Source organism: Macaca mulatta, chromosome 2, assembly GCF_049350105.2.
Source record: "Macaca mulatta isolate MMU2019108-1 chromosome 2, T2T-MMU8v2.0, whole genome shotgun sequence".
In the NCBI taxonomy this organism is placed as follows: Eukaryota; Metazoa; Chordata; class Mammalia; order Primates; family Cercopithecidae; genus Macaca; species Macaca mulatta.
In genome coordinates, this window is record NC_133407.1 from 93,251,029 (window position 1) to 93,266,212 (window position 15,184).

General features: G+C 36.1%; 1 protein-coding gene across 2 annotated transcripts in view; it reads left to right on the forward strand.

Moving 5' to 3' along the window:
- LOC114676301 (uncharacterized) overlaps positions 1-15,184 on the forward strand; it is a 778,104-nt gene that overhangs the window by 183,563 nt on the left and 579,357 nt on the right. For both annotated transcript variants that reach the window (XM_077991694.1, XM_077991695.1), the window contains exon 4: positions 13,104-13,173. The gene's annotated coding sequence lies outside the window, so the exon portion shown is untranslated. The remainder of the gene's footprint in view (positions 1-13,103; positions 13,174-15,184) is intronic.

The window sequence follows — 15,184 nt, forward strand, 5'->3', positions numbered from 1 at the left end:
TTCTAGTAAAGTCTTTCCTGCCTTTGGTATTAAGGCAATACTGTTCTTAAAAATTGAGTTTGGAAGTGTTCTCTCCTCTTTAATTTTTGGCACACTTTGAGAAGGGTTGGTGTTAATGCTTGTTTAAATGCTTGTTTAAATGTAAAATTTATTAGTGAAGCCATCTGATACTGGGCTTTTATTTTTGAGAGGCTTTTAATTACCTTCATACTAAAGTCATAATGCTCAGACTTTATATATCTTCATGATTTAGTCTTGGTAGGTTGTATGCTTCTCTAATTTATTCATTTCTTCTAGATTATCCAATTTGTTGGTGTACAATTATTTGTAGTAGTTTTTTTAAATAATCCTTTATATTTCTGTGGCATCAGTTTTAAGTCTCTTCTTTCATTTTTTGATTTTATGTATTTGAGTCTTTCCTCTTTTTTCTTAGTTAATATAGCTAAGAGTTTATCAATTTTGTTTATCTTTAAAAAGAAAAAATTTGTCCAGGCACAGTGGCTCATGCCTATAATCCCAGCACTTTTGGGAGGCTGAGGCAGGCGGACCACAAGGTCAGGAGTTCAAGACCAGCCTAGCCAATATGGTGAAACCCCGTCTCTATTAAAAATGCAAAACAAAACAAAACAAAAAATTAGCTGGGTTTAGTGGCAGCCGCCTGTAATCCCAGCTACTTGGGAGGCTGAGGCAGGAGAATCACTTGAACCCAGGAGGTGGGGGTTGCAGTGAGCCGAGATTGTGCCATCGCACTCCAGCCTGGGTGGCAGAGTAAGACTCTGTCTCAAAAACAAACAAACAAAACAAAAATAACAAATTTTACTTCTGTTTATTTTTTTTTCTGTACTTTCTATTTCATTTATTTCTTTTTCTAATCTTTATTTCCTTCTTTCTGTGAATTTTGGGCTTAGTTTGTTTTCCAGTACCTTGATGTGTAAAGTTAGATTGTTTATTTGAGATCTTTCTTCTTTTTTAGTGTAAACATTTATTGCTATGAACTTCCCTGTTAGTGTTGCTTTTTCTGCATCTCATAAGTTTTGATAGGTTGTATTTTTATTTTCATTTTTCTTGAGGTATTTTCCGATTTCTTTTCTGATTTCTATTTTGATCACTGATTGCTCAAGAATGTGTTGTTTAATTTCCTCGTATTTGTACATTTTCTAGTTTTCAGTTTGCTGTTGATTTCTAATTTTATTTCACTGTGGTAAGAAAAGACACTTGATATGATTCAGGTTCAACCTTTTTAAATTTGTTAAGAGTTGTTTTGTGACCTAACCTATGATCCATCCTGGAGAAAGATCTATGTGCACCTGAGAATGTGTATTCTGCTGCTATCAGGTAGAATGTGCAGTGTATTTATGTAAAATCTGTTTGGTCTGTATTGTTATTCAAGTCTTCTGTCGCCTTATTAATCTTCTGTCCAAATGTTCTGTCCATTATTGAAAGTGGGGTATTGAAGTCTCCTACTGTTATTGTATTGTTGTCTACTTCTTCCTTCAGTTCTGTTAGTGTTTGCTTTGCATATTTTGGTGCTGTGATGTTGGGTTCATATATATTTATAATTGTTAAAACTTCTTTGTATATTCACCGTTTTGTCATTGTGAAATATTCTTCTTTGTCTCTTGTGGCAGTTTTGACTTAACATTTATTTTGTCTGATGTAAGCATAACCACTCTGTTCTATTTGGTTACCATTTGCATGGAATTTTTTTTCCCCATTCCTCCAATTTCAGGCCATGTATGTCCTTCAATCTAAAGTGAGATTTTGGTAGAGACAATATAGTTGGGTCTTGTTTTTTATCCACTCAACCACTCTATATCTTTTGGTTGGAATGCTTATTCCATTTACATTTATATTAGTTATTCATTGGAAAGGCATTACTACTGGCGTTTAGTTAGTTGATTTCTGTTCATCTTTTAGCTCTTTTTATTTATTTTTACTCTCTTGCTGTCTTCCTTTGTGTTCTAGTGATTCTTTGTTGTATTAATTTGCTTTGATTCCTTTCTCTTTTTTGTAACTTCTATAGGTTTTGTAGTTACCTTGGGGCTTATATAAAATATAGTAATAACAATCTATTTTAAGCTGATAAGTGAAATCATATATATAAATGCTACATTTTAACTCTTTCCCCACACTTTATGTTATTGTTGTCACAATTTACATCTGTTTATATAATATATATTTTAACATATTTTTGGTTATAGTTATTTTAAATATTTTTGTCTTTTAACTTTTATACTAGAATTGAAATTTATTGACCTATCACCACTACAGTAATAGAGTATTCTGTACCTATCTGTATATTTACCTTTACCAAATTTTATACTTTCTTGTACTATCATGTTACTGTGTAGTGGCCTTTTGTTTGAACTTGAGGAACTTCCTTTAACATTTCTTGTAATGCAGATCAAGTGGTGGTATACTCCTTCAGCTTTTGTTTGCCTGGGAAAAAATCTTTATCTCTCTTTATTTCTGAGAAGAGTTTTGCCAGGTATAGTATTCTTGGTTGGGAGTTCTTTTCTTTCAGTGCTTTGAGTATTCCTCTCCCTTCTTACTGCGAGGTTCCTGCTAATAAAATACACTAATAGTCTTATAAGGGTTTTTTTTGTATGTGACTAGTTATTTTTCTCTTAATGCTTTCAAAATATTCTCTTTGTATTTGACTTTTGATAATTTGATTATAATGTGTCTACATTTCAATTTCTTGAGTTCATCTTATTTGCTGTTCTTGTTTCTTTTAGAACTGGATTTCTATTTCCATCTCCTGATTTGGGAAGTTTCCAGGCGCTTTTCTTCAAATAATGTTTCTGAACCTTTCTCTCTCTTCCTTCTGACACTCTCATAATGCAAATATTGGCATGCTTGGCAATATCATATAATTCCCTTAAATTTTCTTCCCTTTTTGTCCCAATCTGTTTTTCCTTCCATAACAAAAATGCCATAGATTGTGCTGATTAAAACAACAGACATTTATTTCTCACAGTTATGGAGGCTAAGAATCCAAGATAAAAGCACTAGGAAGTTTGGTGTTTGGCTGGGAGCTGCTTCTTGGTTCATAGGTGACTTTCCTCTTGTCATGTCTTCATGTGGTAGAAGGAGCACAAAAGAGTTCCTGGCATCCCTTTTATAAGGACATTAATCTCACTTATGAGGGCTTCACCCTCATAACCTAATTACCTTCCAAAATCCCAACTCTGAATACTATCACATTGCAGATTAGAATTTCAAGTTATAAAATTTGGAACATTCAGTCCATTACACTGTTTTTCATTCATTTTTCTTTTTGCCCATCTCACTAAATTATTTCCAGAGACTTGGCTTTAATTTTGTTGATTCTTCCTTCTTCATAATTTACTTTGCTATTGAGCTCCTCTAGGGAATTTTTCAGTTCAGTTATTGTGTTCCTTAGCTCTATGATTTCTGTTTGGTACTTTTTAATATTTCCTATCTCTCTGTTGAAATTTTCACTTTGTTCATGCATGGTTCTCTTGATATCAGGGAGTATCTTTATGAGAGTTATTTTTAAATCTGTTAGGAAAATCATATAACTCTGTTTCATTTGAGTTGGTTTCTGAAGATTTTGTTTCCTTGTTTGGAACATCTTTCTTTACCTGATTCTTTATTTTTTTTGACTCTCTGACTTGAGGCCTGCCAATTAGATAAGGCAAGTACTTCTCCCAATCTTTATGGACTGGTCTTGTACAGGAAAAGACCACCATCAGTCATCCTGGTCAGAGATTCTCATGGCCTCTACTAATGCTTTCCCTGCCCAGAGAGAAGTAGACAGTTGTGGGTTTTGTTCACTCACTCTGTACTGAGCTGGATGCAGGGAACTATGGTGTCTATCAGCCCTATCTGCCATCTTCAGTATCCTCTGGGCAGCTACACTGTGCTGAATCCATCAGAGCTTTAAGGTTGGAGAGACAAATGGTAGCTCTTTAACAAGCCCCAGAGAAACTGGAGCACTGGCCACATGGATTAATACTTTCCTTTCCCAGGAGAAAGCTGAGAGCTGAGATTTTTCATCTGCTCACTCAGTGCTGAGTTGATGGGGAGATCAGTGGTATCCATCAACCCAAGCTGCCATCTTCATTCTGTCCCAGGCCACAAGACTATGTCAGACTTGTCAGAACTCTAAGACTGGCAACATAGTAGATGGTCATCTAGGGAGTCCCCTAGAAAAGTTAGAGCATCACAGGAAAAGCAAACCAACCTTTTTTCTCCCCTAGGTAAACTGGGGAGCCAGGGGAACCCTTCTTGATTATATGGCACTGCACTGGATGCAGGATCTCCAGCAAGAGGATGTTCCAAATCTACCTACTGGTGTTGCTGAGTCTAGTTTTGCATTCTTCCAGGGTACAGAGTCTTTCAATTAGTTTCTAATTTCTAAAAAATGGAATTTGTGAATTGTTGCTGAGTCAGCATGCTCATGGGGAATAGAGGAGTCAAGGGTCCTACTCCACTATCTTGTTGATGTCACTCTTAAAAGGATTACTCTCATGGCATTAAGAAGACTGGAGATGAAAGAGAACATTGCTAGAGGGAGAAGGGTAATGAGATAAGTCAGTTATTAGCCATTGCACCAGTTCAGAGATATATAATAATGTATGGACAAGGGCCCCAGAACCATACAAGAGAAGTAGGCAGAATATGTATTTGGGAGGTAAAATCAACAGGGCTATTGATGAATTGTATCTAAAGTCTGAGGATAAGGGAGGGATCAATAATTATGTCAGTGTTTTAAAGTGATAATAAAACAGTTGTTTTAACTGATAAGATCAGTCGTGATTCTTGTTAACAATTTTTACCGAGGCTTCTATGCACGTAGGTCATATGCAGCTATAATATATAGCTATCTGTGTTTCCAAATCAGTTTGATTTGGCTCAAATATCAACGTTGTTTCATTACTTAAATAACTCTGCCTTGATTAGTACCACTAATAAAAGTATTTTAAATTTTGATTAGGACAGTTAAACTTTGCTAATTCAGACTGATTGTATAATTGATTTAAAAGGTTTGAGTTATATAATAATTTCAAGAAAATAAGTTTTATTCCTTTGAAGTTCATAGAGCATATCAGACTAGATTAAGGAATACTGTCAAATAGAAACCCCATAGGATTTACTTTAATGGTTGATTAAATGGTTTTAGTTAGCATAGCAAGTGTTTATAATTTGTTTCTAAAATGGTTAAAATTTTTATTATCTCATAGATTAAACACATCCATATCAGTTTTATTTACATTATTTCCTTGGTAAGATCCTTTTAAAAACAGATAAAAACAAATGTTATCTCATGTTCAAGTTACTTCTATTTGTTATTAATGGAGTACCAATAGCAAAGCTTTACATTCTTATAACATCTCAGTCAATATTTAAATGTGTTCAAGGTATACAACATGAAAGAAATTTGCCTATGAATTGAAGCATGAACAGACTTCTAAGCATCTGTGATCTTGCTTATTGTTCTGTGTTATTATCCTTAGTAAACATTTGTGAATTAACATCCATCCATGACACTCTAGCAGTCTTACTTGTTATCTCACAAGCAGACCCTTCACAGTTTTTGACAGACATGTAGATAAACTATGAAACAATATTTGTGAATCTGACCTTAGGAGAATGAAGCTACTTCTCCTCCTCAGTGATGGAACTCTGTAGCCTTTGTGTTCTCCCACCTGAAACAAAAAATCTATGGGCCTAGGATTTCAAAACCAAAGGTCTACTCAGGGTTCATTTGGGGGTGGCCAGTCTAAGAAAGCTTTTCTCCTTTTCACCAGAAAAGAATATTAACTCCCTCTCAGGCTAACGCAGGTTCAGATTTGAAGGTCATAAGGGGTTAGCTGATAATTAGTTTATTATTATTATTTCTACCTTTACACAGCTTCTATTGTGGTAAAGGAGACAGATGCCAAATAATAAACATAATATACAAGTAAAGTATATATAGTAGTTTAAACTAATAAATCTTGTAGAGAAAAGCAATGAAGCAAGATACTCCTTTGTAGGGAGTGGGGAGTGGGATATTCCATTTTTATTTCCAAATTAAATAAGTAATTAGATTTTCAATAAGTTATTTTGTCACATTAAAAATTGCAGGTCGGGCGCAGTGGCTCACGCGTGTAATCCCAGCACTTTGGGAGGCCGAGGTGGGTGGATCATGAGGTCAGGAGATCAAGACCATCCTGGCTAACACAGTGAAACCCGTCTCTACTAAAAATGCAAAAAATTTAGCCGGGCGTAGTGGCGGGCTCCTGTAGTCCCAGCTACTCGGGAGGCAGAGGCAGGAGAATGGGGTGAACCAGGGAGGTGGAGCTTGCAGTGAGCCGAGATTGCGCCACTGCACTCCAGCCTGGGTGACAGAGCCAGACTCTGTCTCAAAAAAAAAAAAAAAAAAAAAAAAAATTGCAATAAACTTCACAGCTACATTCACAACTACTGTTCCTGAGTGTCTACAGTATGGCAGATGTGGGCTAGATATTATAGTTAATCATCATACTAATACAAATATTATAGCACACTTACTATGCTACAAATAATATGTTAAGCACTTTATGCAATGTTACCTCACCTATCTTACCACGCAGAAAGTGAAATAGAATATCCCTATTTTTCAGAGGAAAAAGTTAAGATTCTATGAGGTTAGGAAAGTTGTCCAAGGTGACACCATCTTTAGGGACAAAATAGGAAATCATAATTGAAGTCAGTCTGGCTTTGAAGCTCACAGCTGTTTCCTAGAACCTGGATCACCTGTCAAAAGTGTGATTCTGTCCTTTGTTTCTCCTGCCTCAACACCAGTAGCTATTTGTCTTTTTCTGAACATATTTTATTAATGCTATCATTTATTTATTTATTTATTATTATTATTTTTTGAGACGGAGTTTCACTCTTGTAGCCCAGGCTGGAGTGCAATTGCTCAATCTTGGCTCACTGCAACCTCTGCCTCCCGGGTTCAAGTGATTCTCCTGCCTCAGCCTCCCGAGTAGCTGGGATTACAGGTGCCCGCCATGATATCCAGCTAATTTTTTGTATTTTTTTAGTACAGACTGGGTTTCACCATGTTGGCCAGGTTCGTCTTGAACTCCTGACCTCAGGTGATCTGCCTGCCTCGGCCTCCCAAAGTGCTGGGATTACAGGCATAAGCCACCGTGCCCGGCCTGCAATTTTTAATATGACAAAATAACTTATTGAAAATCTAATTACTTATTTTAATTTGGAAATAAAAATGGAATATCCCACTCCCCACTCCCTACAAAGGAGTATCTTGCTTCATTGCTTTTCTCTATAAACTTTATTAGTTTAAACTACTATATATACTTTACTTGTATATTATGTTTATTATGCCATGGCAAAACTCTGAAGCCCTTCTGATGTAATCTCTGAACTTAGAGAAGGCAAATGCCTCAAGCTGTTTCTGGTTGTTACCTTCACTCAGAAGTGCATTTCAGATCATGACCAATATGCATGCACACACACATACAAGTGCAACAAAACTGTTAAAAACACTTATGCCTAGTACAGACATTGTATTCTGATATTTTTGAGTTTTTATTCTTCTCTTAAAAGAAAACCCGCCTCTGCCTCTCATAGTGCTGGGATTACAGCTGTGAGTCACCAAATCTGTTCACATACCAATCTGTCTCTCTTCCAAGGCCTGTTGACACATACGGTGCCATTCTGCAAATTAATAAATGATGTCCCCTCTGGATAGATGAATTACAAAATGGCATCCCTTCCTCCCACCTATTGAAGTCCAGCCCCAAGGCGTGCAACTCGGTCAGCATAACTCCTGACTGGAGTTTACCCCTATTTGCCCCTCTGGTATCTGGGTGAAGTGTACAAATTGCATGGTGACTGCATATAGCAGCCCTTCCTTTTTTCCCTCCCTTGCTGCCTCTCCCCTTTATTTCTCTCTTCATCCTCTCCCTTTCCCTCCCCTCCCATTTTTTCTTCTCTCCTTTTTATCCTTTTCTTTAATTATGTTAAACTGGATGATAATAAAATAAATAATTGAGAAATTTAGGAAACAAGATTTTAATATTCCTTTTTGGAATTGTGGTAAAATATATAAAACATAAAATTTACCATTATAACAATTTTTAAGTATACAGCTTGTGGCATGAAGTACATTCACATTGTTGTGCAATCATCACTACCATCTGTCTGCAGAGCTTTTTCATCTTTCCTAAATGAAACTCTATTTCTATAAAACACTACCCCTTCATTCTCTCCTCCTCCAAGTCCCCAGAAACCACCATTCTACTTTTTGTCTTTATGAATCTGACTGCTCTAGATACCTTGTATAAGTGGACTCATACCATAGTTGTCCTTTTGTAACTGGCTTATTTTATTAGAATAGTATCTCCAAGGTTCATGCATGTTGTAGAGTGTGTCAGAATTTCCTTACTTTTTAATGCTAATATTTCCTTCTATGTATCTACCAAATTTTGCTATTCCATTCATCCATTGGTGGACTTTTGGGTTGCTTCTACCTTTTAGCTATTGTGAATAGTGCTGTTATGAACATTGATGTACAGATCTTTGTTTGAATTTCTGCTTTCAGTTCTTCTGGGCATATACACAGAAGTACAATTGCTGAATCATATGGTACTTTCATGTTCTTGACCTTGGCTTTTTATGAATTGAAGTTTCTTGAAAGGTCTAGCTTTGATACGTTTTCTTTCAACAAAGACATAATACACATGTAATTCTTGTACTGAGTAATCCGAATCAAGTTCACTTTTCTCCACGTTTAACTTTGCCCTGTTGCATTCCTGACTGTTAATGATACCTTGGAAGATTCCATAACTTTCCAGTCACTTAGTTACTAAAGACTAGCACAGTCTGATTAAACACTCTAGGTTCTCCTCTCCACTCTTTCCCTGCCTCCTGGATTGGGTTTGACTGAGGAACCAGGAAGGGTGGGAGGATAGGGTCTGCTCTCCCATCAACCTCCCTTCCTGCCCCCAGGTTCTAGCTCCCATGTGGGTAGGAAGAAAGAAAGGGACAAGTGCTTACTTATTACCCCCTTTAAAAAGAATTCATATAGAGAGTCCCTTTATTAGATGCAACCTAGTCTCTCTATTTAGACACTCCTGCAATTGATTAGATCACTACTTGGACCCTGTTACTGAGATTTCTTATGATTTGTTCGTTTTGTTGCCCCTAATTGATTGGACTGAAGCTGTTGGTGTTGCACACAGCCTGTATAAGTTGATTTTTACATTTATCTTTTCAGAAAGCTAACTCTTGGTTTCATTGATTTCTCTAACCTGGACATGTTGGCATATACATATCTTTCCAAGTTCATTCCTGAGTCATTTTTCTGGATTCTCCATTGTAAAAATGCCTTTGGTAACCCAAATGCTGATAGCTTCTTAGGTCAGGAAACTTTGTGAATCCAATATATTTGGATTTTCCTTCTTTAAATTTTAGAATTTAAGCTTACTTCCCAGTTCTGGAAGTACAGCTCATTTCCAGATCTTAGTGCTGAGCACCAGAGTGAATTTTGGCATAGATTCTGACTTTCTGCTACACTGTATGCTACACATACAGTGCTATCAAATAGAGGTAGGCCAGGTTACAGGGAAACCAAACAGCATACAGTGTTATGAAATGCTGCACCTACTGCAACTCCTTCTTCATGAACTGCTATAAAAGTAAGAGTTTATAAAATAATTTAGGCCAGGTGTGGTGGCTCACGCCTGTAATTCCAGCACTTTGGGAGGCTGAGGTGGGCAAATCATCTGAGATTGGGAGTTCGAGACCAGCCTGACCAACATGGAGAAACCCTGTCTCTACTAAAAAGACAAAATTAACTGGGTGTAGTGGTGCATGCCTCTAATCCCAGCTACTTGGGAGGCTGAGGCAGGAGAATCACTTGAACCTAGGAGGCAGAGGTTACAGTGAGCCAAGATCGTCCCATTGTACTCCAGCCTGGGCAACAAGAGCGAAACTCTGCTTCAAATAATAAGAATAATAATTTAAAATGTTTTATAAAGATTAAAAACTATGACAAGAAAATTAAAACCATTTGAAAGTACTTTATCCAAAAAAGAAATACTATTGCCATTTTAAAAACATACATAGATATATCTATATTTGAGATACCATAATATATGGTTTTATGTCCTGATTTTTTAACCTAGTATGAATGTTTCTCTACATCATTAAGAATTATTTGAAGGCATGATCTTTAATGGACAAATTAAATTGTGTTGTATTTATCATGATTCAGTTAATAATTATCTAAGTTTAGATGATTTATATTAATAGCAATATCTAATAATTATTCAGTACTTACTATGTGCTAGTCAGTGCTTTAATGCCTTACATATATTTACTCTTCATTTAATTCTCATAACACTTTTGAGATCCTCATTTTGCAAGCAAGAAAACTGAGGTGTAGAGAGGTTAACAACCAAAGTCTCACCTTGTGATTGGAAGTTGGTTAAGTTGTAATTGTTACTCTAGCTAGTCTGGCTCTCTAATTTGTAATCTTAACCAGTATACTACCTGACTCACTGTATGATAAGTATCTTCTTGGGGAAAAAAAATCTTTATCTGCATTTCTGATAGTTTCTACTGGGAAGGTTCCTAGAGGTGAAATAACTAAGTCAAGAGCCAGGAAAACTTTTAAACTTAAAGGCATGTTGTCCAGTTGCCCTCCAGAAAGTTCTTACCAGTCCATGTTCACACCAATAGTGTGAAGAGCCTGCCTGTGCACTGACTCCCACCACTGTTGTTTAATTCCTCTTTAATAACCCTGAATTTGGGATCTCCCAGAATGGTTAAGATAGTCCAACGATCCAGGGCTCCCTTAAGAACATAGAAAATCCAATTTTATACAAATGTGGAGTCATTTGTATGTATACCTCAGATAATACTACATCTTTGTTTTATTGGTCCATACATAAACGAACTTCCTTATCTCATCATCAGTAGATGTGAGAAATTGCTAATATGAGTATGTACTAAGACTGTGTCAAGTCTCACACCTGTCAAGGGTGCCCTTCAGAATGCAGCCCTATTTTGACAACTGCTGTCATGGGTGGTATTTATGTGTTTTCTCAGGCTTTTAGGCAGTTGGAAGTAATTTCCCATTAATGATCTTATACTGCTCTTTGGTTTAAAAAAATAGCATTGTAAAAGTATGTCCTGCTCACATATATTTTTCCCTTGATTAGCATTATAGAATATACACAAAATGTTACACTGCATTTGCATTTCCAGGTAATAGTAACTTTTGGTAACCCTGGTTTTTATCTTTTGAAGATAATTTCTTTACTACCCCCAGTGAACAGTGATATTATCAGGCAGAAATCCCCCAGACTTTTTAATAGAAAAGTTGAAAAAAATTCCGTGGAAATATCACAGGGAAAAGGATTTTGGTAATTTCTACAGTGATCTGGACAACTTCGATGAGGAATTGAAAATATTCCTTGTGGCCGTATGAAAATTAATCGCTCATCCTTCGCTGGCACTTTGGATTAGCAATTTGTCATCACTATTTTCTGAAAGAATCTTGATAGAATCAGATGTTTCACTGTTCTTCATTAAGGTTCTGTGTCTGTGCAGGTACTGCTTGGACTTTGAATTGCTTTAGATTCTAAGAAGTATATAAATCAGGCAAGAAGCTCGTAACCTGGAGCAAATAACAAATGCACACTTACTGTGAACTATCTGGAAGCCTGTGTTGGTTGTGATTCCTTTTATTTTTATTTTTAAGTGTGACTCCTGGTAGAAGCTTTGTCTTGAACACAATGCTGTTGTTAATAGCGAATGAAATGGCTGGAACTGTGCTGGGGGGAAAAAAAACATAGGCTGAAGGATTTATAGCAGACCACTGCAAACCAAATGTTGCAATTATCTGCAGCTGAAAACAAGTAGCTTTTAATATGTCCATTTGGCCAAGAAGAGGGAGGAGAATTATAGACCATTGCTCTTTCCTCTCTCATTCTCATACTCTTGTCTTCTTCTTTATGTAGTTTATCATCCATATTTTCAGGATGTATTTTGCTTCTTTAAGCTGTTTTATCTGTAGGCTTATGAGGTCACTCATGTGTGAATTCCTTTGTTAGTCATCTCACCTTTTGCCTTGATGATAGAAAATTGATCAGGCCTAAAGTACAAGTTCAATAGACAACCCCCTTGGTCCTTTGTCTAGGAGAATAGCTACCATTGAAGGCCATGAGCAGGTTGCTATTAATATGACAGCCTGCTCTATCTCCCACTGTAATTTATAATGAAATACCTAATCTCCATTATTTTGATCCAAGCAGGCGATCCTATGAAAAAGTCTTTTCATCCAGTTCCCAATGGCTGTTACATGAGAAATGGCAAACCAATAATTTTTGTCAAGTTTTTTAAGCCAACAGAAATGCTTTTCCACTGCTACAGTTTCAAAAGGCACAGATAAAGCTCATTCACTGAGATGAATGAAAAAGCCATCTGGGGTTTTTCTTTTTGACTTCCTTTCCTTTTCTCCATCCTAGTAATCAAATTTGAGCAAAATCAAATGGGGCTTTCTATGAAAGTACCTTTTGTTGATCTGAACGAGCTGGTAATTTACAAAATACCCTTCCTTTGTGAGGAAGGCTAAAGAAAAAAAGAATCAGTAGCTTTTAAAGCTGGGCCTTAGTGGGGCTCTAAATGCAATGAAAGCAGTCTGTGTTGAGAGATTGAAATGCATTTCAAAGCCAGGCCTGACTCGGGGTACAAGGAAGAACAGACCTATGTGCATTTTGTAGGAAGAAAAATGTGAATGGAAAAAGGAGAAGGGGAGAGAAACAGGGGGGAAATCTGGATAATACATTAAAGTAACCATAATTTTGGAGATGCATTCATCTTACTGAAAATGTGTACGTAACCAGTGATACCGAAGTTGGATATTTGCTCAATCAGGATGCTCAACAATTTGAGCCTTTAAAGTTTGGAGCTGCATGGGTTTGTGGAGAAAGTCGGCTCGTGATGTGTGTGATGTTTTTCTCCAACTTTTTCTTTTTCTTCTTTGCTTTGGGATCTTATGGGAAGTACCTCAAGAAAACCTGAAGATGCTAATTTTTAGACAACTAATACTTCCTATTTTCCCTTCTTTTGCCTGCTAGATTTCCTCATGGCTGTGATTCTTCTTCACTCTTTTGAATTTGGAAGGATGGCATACACATCTGAAAAGTAGTAAGTAATGTGTGATTTATTTTTCAATTACTAGTTAATTGTAATAAAGCTGAAATTTGATTACTGGAGGAGTTTGAAATCATCATGCATGCCTTGAAGGAAAATGGGTTTTGTGCAACATTTGCATTATTTGGTGTGGATTACCTTTGGTTTGATTTAACTGTTTATCACACAATTACTGTTGTGATAATGAATGTGTTATTCACTATTGCTAAATTTACCCAGTACATTCTGTAAAAACTAAGTGTTTGTGCCATATAATATATGCATTCTTAGTACAGCAGTTTAAGAAACAATGCAAATATTGCAGGGAGCTGTCTTTGGAGATGCTAAGTTTTCTTGTTTTATTTACCACACAATCTTCCTCACACATTTATAGTTTTAATTCATAGTAATAATGTTTTCTAAGGACCTTTCTATTTATGCCTGAAATGAAATTCTATAAATTATGTGAGCTTATTTCTTTAAAATGAATATCCAGAGAGAGGCAAGAATTTTTCTGACATTATTAAACTGCATTTTTAATGCAGTTTAAGTGACATTTCTTTTAATCAAACATTGTAATTAAAATAACAAAGCTTTCATTAGAGACATTTTTCTCATTTGGGAAAGTGAAAAGTTCATTTTTAGCCTCCTAAAAATAAGACAGACTTATGCTACCTGAAGACATGATACCTTGGATTAGAGTACATGCCACAAGTATTTTTTAAAACATAAATTCAGCATTGGCATTTCTGAGTAACTACAGTGCATATTTTAAATAAATAAATGCCTTAGAATGAAGCAATATGGGGCAGACGTTCTGACGTCTCTGAGATAGCTTGAACAGTATTTGCATTAGGGCTGGCACTGCTAGCAGATCCTGAGAATTTCATGTAGGCAAACATGAGATCCTTGTTTCTGGAGACAAGAAAAAAACAAGATTAATTAAAACCAAGTCCTATGTTGTTTAACCCTTAAAATAACAGTCAGTATTTATAGAGATGCTGAAATGGGGAATAGGATTCAGATTATTTCACAAAGGTCTCTGCGAGGGCCAAACCCTCTCCCTTCTAACTATTCCTCACATCGAATATAAATTCCTGGAAGTTTGTATTTAAAATGAAGTCTGTTTTCTAAGCTTTTGCAGCTGCAGGTCTCTGCCAACTTCCTACATTTATCTTTGCTTGTGTTTTCGAGCCATTTGCTGCCTCCTAATGCCTAACTTTAAAATAGCATGCATGGCAGCCTGCCAAGACGGTGGCAGTGGCATATTGGTTTGTATTGGTGTTGAAGTTGCAAAGTTTTTGTTACCGATAATTTGTAACAATTGCAACAAAAGAGATTATTAAAACCTGAGGGGATAGGAGACAGGAAGGAGAACAAAATTGCTGCACTTCTTCATGAATCAAAGTGTGGTTCTTCCTGCAAAAGTGAATTGGGTTGTTGTGTTGTCTACATGGGTATGATGCTCTAGATGACCTGCACATTGTCACTGAGGTTATTGCCTGTAATCTTAGACTGATAGAGAAGTGCAGTATAAAAGAGGGTTTGTCTAGGGGATGTAATCAATTATACACATTATGCAATTTTTTTTTCTCAGGCTATTGACTTAATTCTTTTATATAAATTAAGATTGTTGTTAAGTTAAGGTTGTTCCTTTTTTTGTGTTTTAGTTCGTGAAAGAAAAAGTTTATTATTTAGGAGTGTCGTGGTTGTTTTGTTGTTAATACAAATTAGTACCTGGGAAATAATGCTTTGTCTTTTGCTTGCTAGTTTCATGTCTAGTCAATCTTGTAAGCCTTTTGCAAAAGTTCTCTTCTATGTTTCCTTTAAGCACTTTTGGTAAAACTAGAGGTACTTTGTTTTGTTGCAGTTATGAAAGATCTCTGTGAAGACAGAGAAATAGGTTAAGAAATAGGTAATTAGGCCCTAAAATTAGCGAAGGTTCCTGCTTGCTCCACTTATCAAGGATTAGCTGTTCTGAAACTCTTGTTAGTATAGCAATCTACTAACAAGAATAATGTTTGTA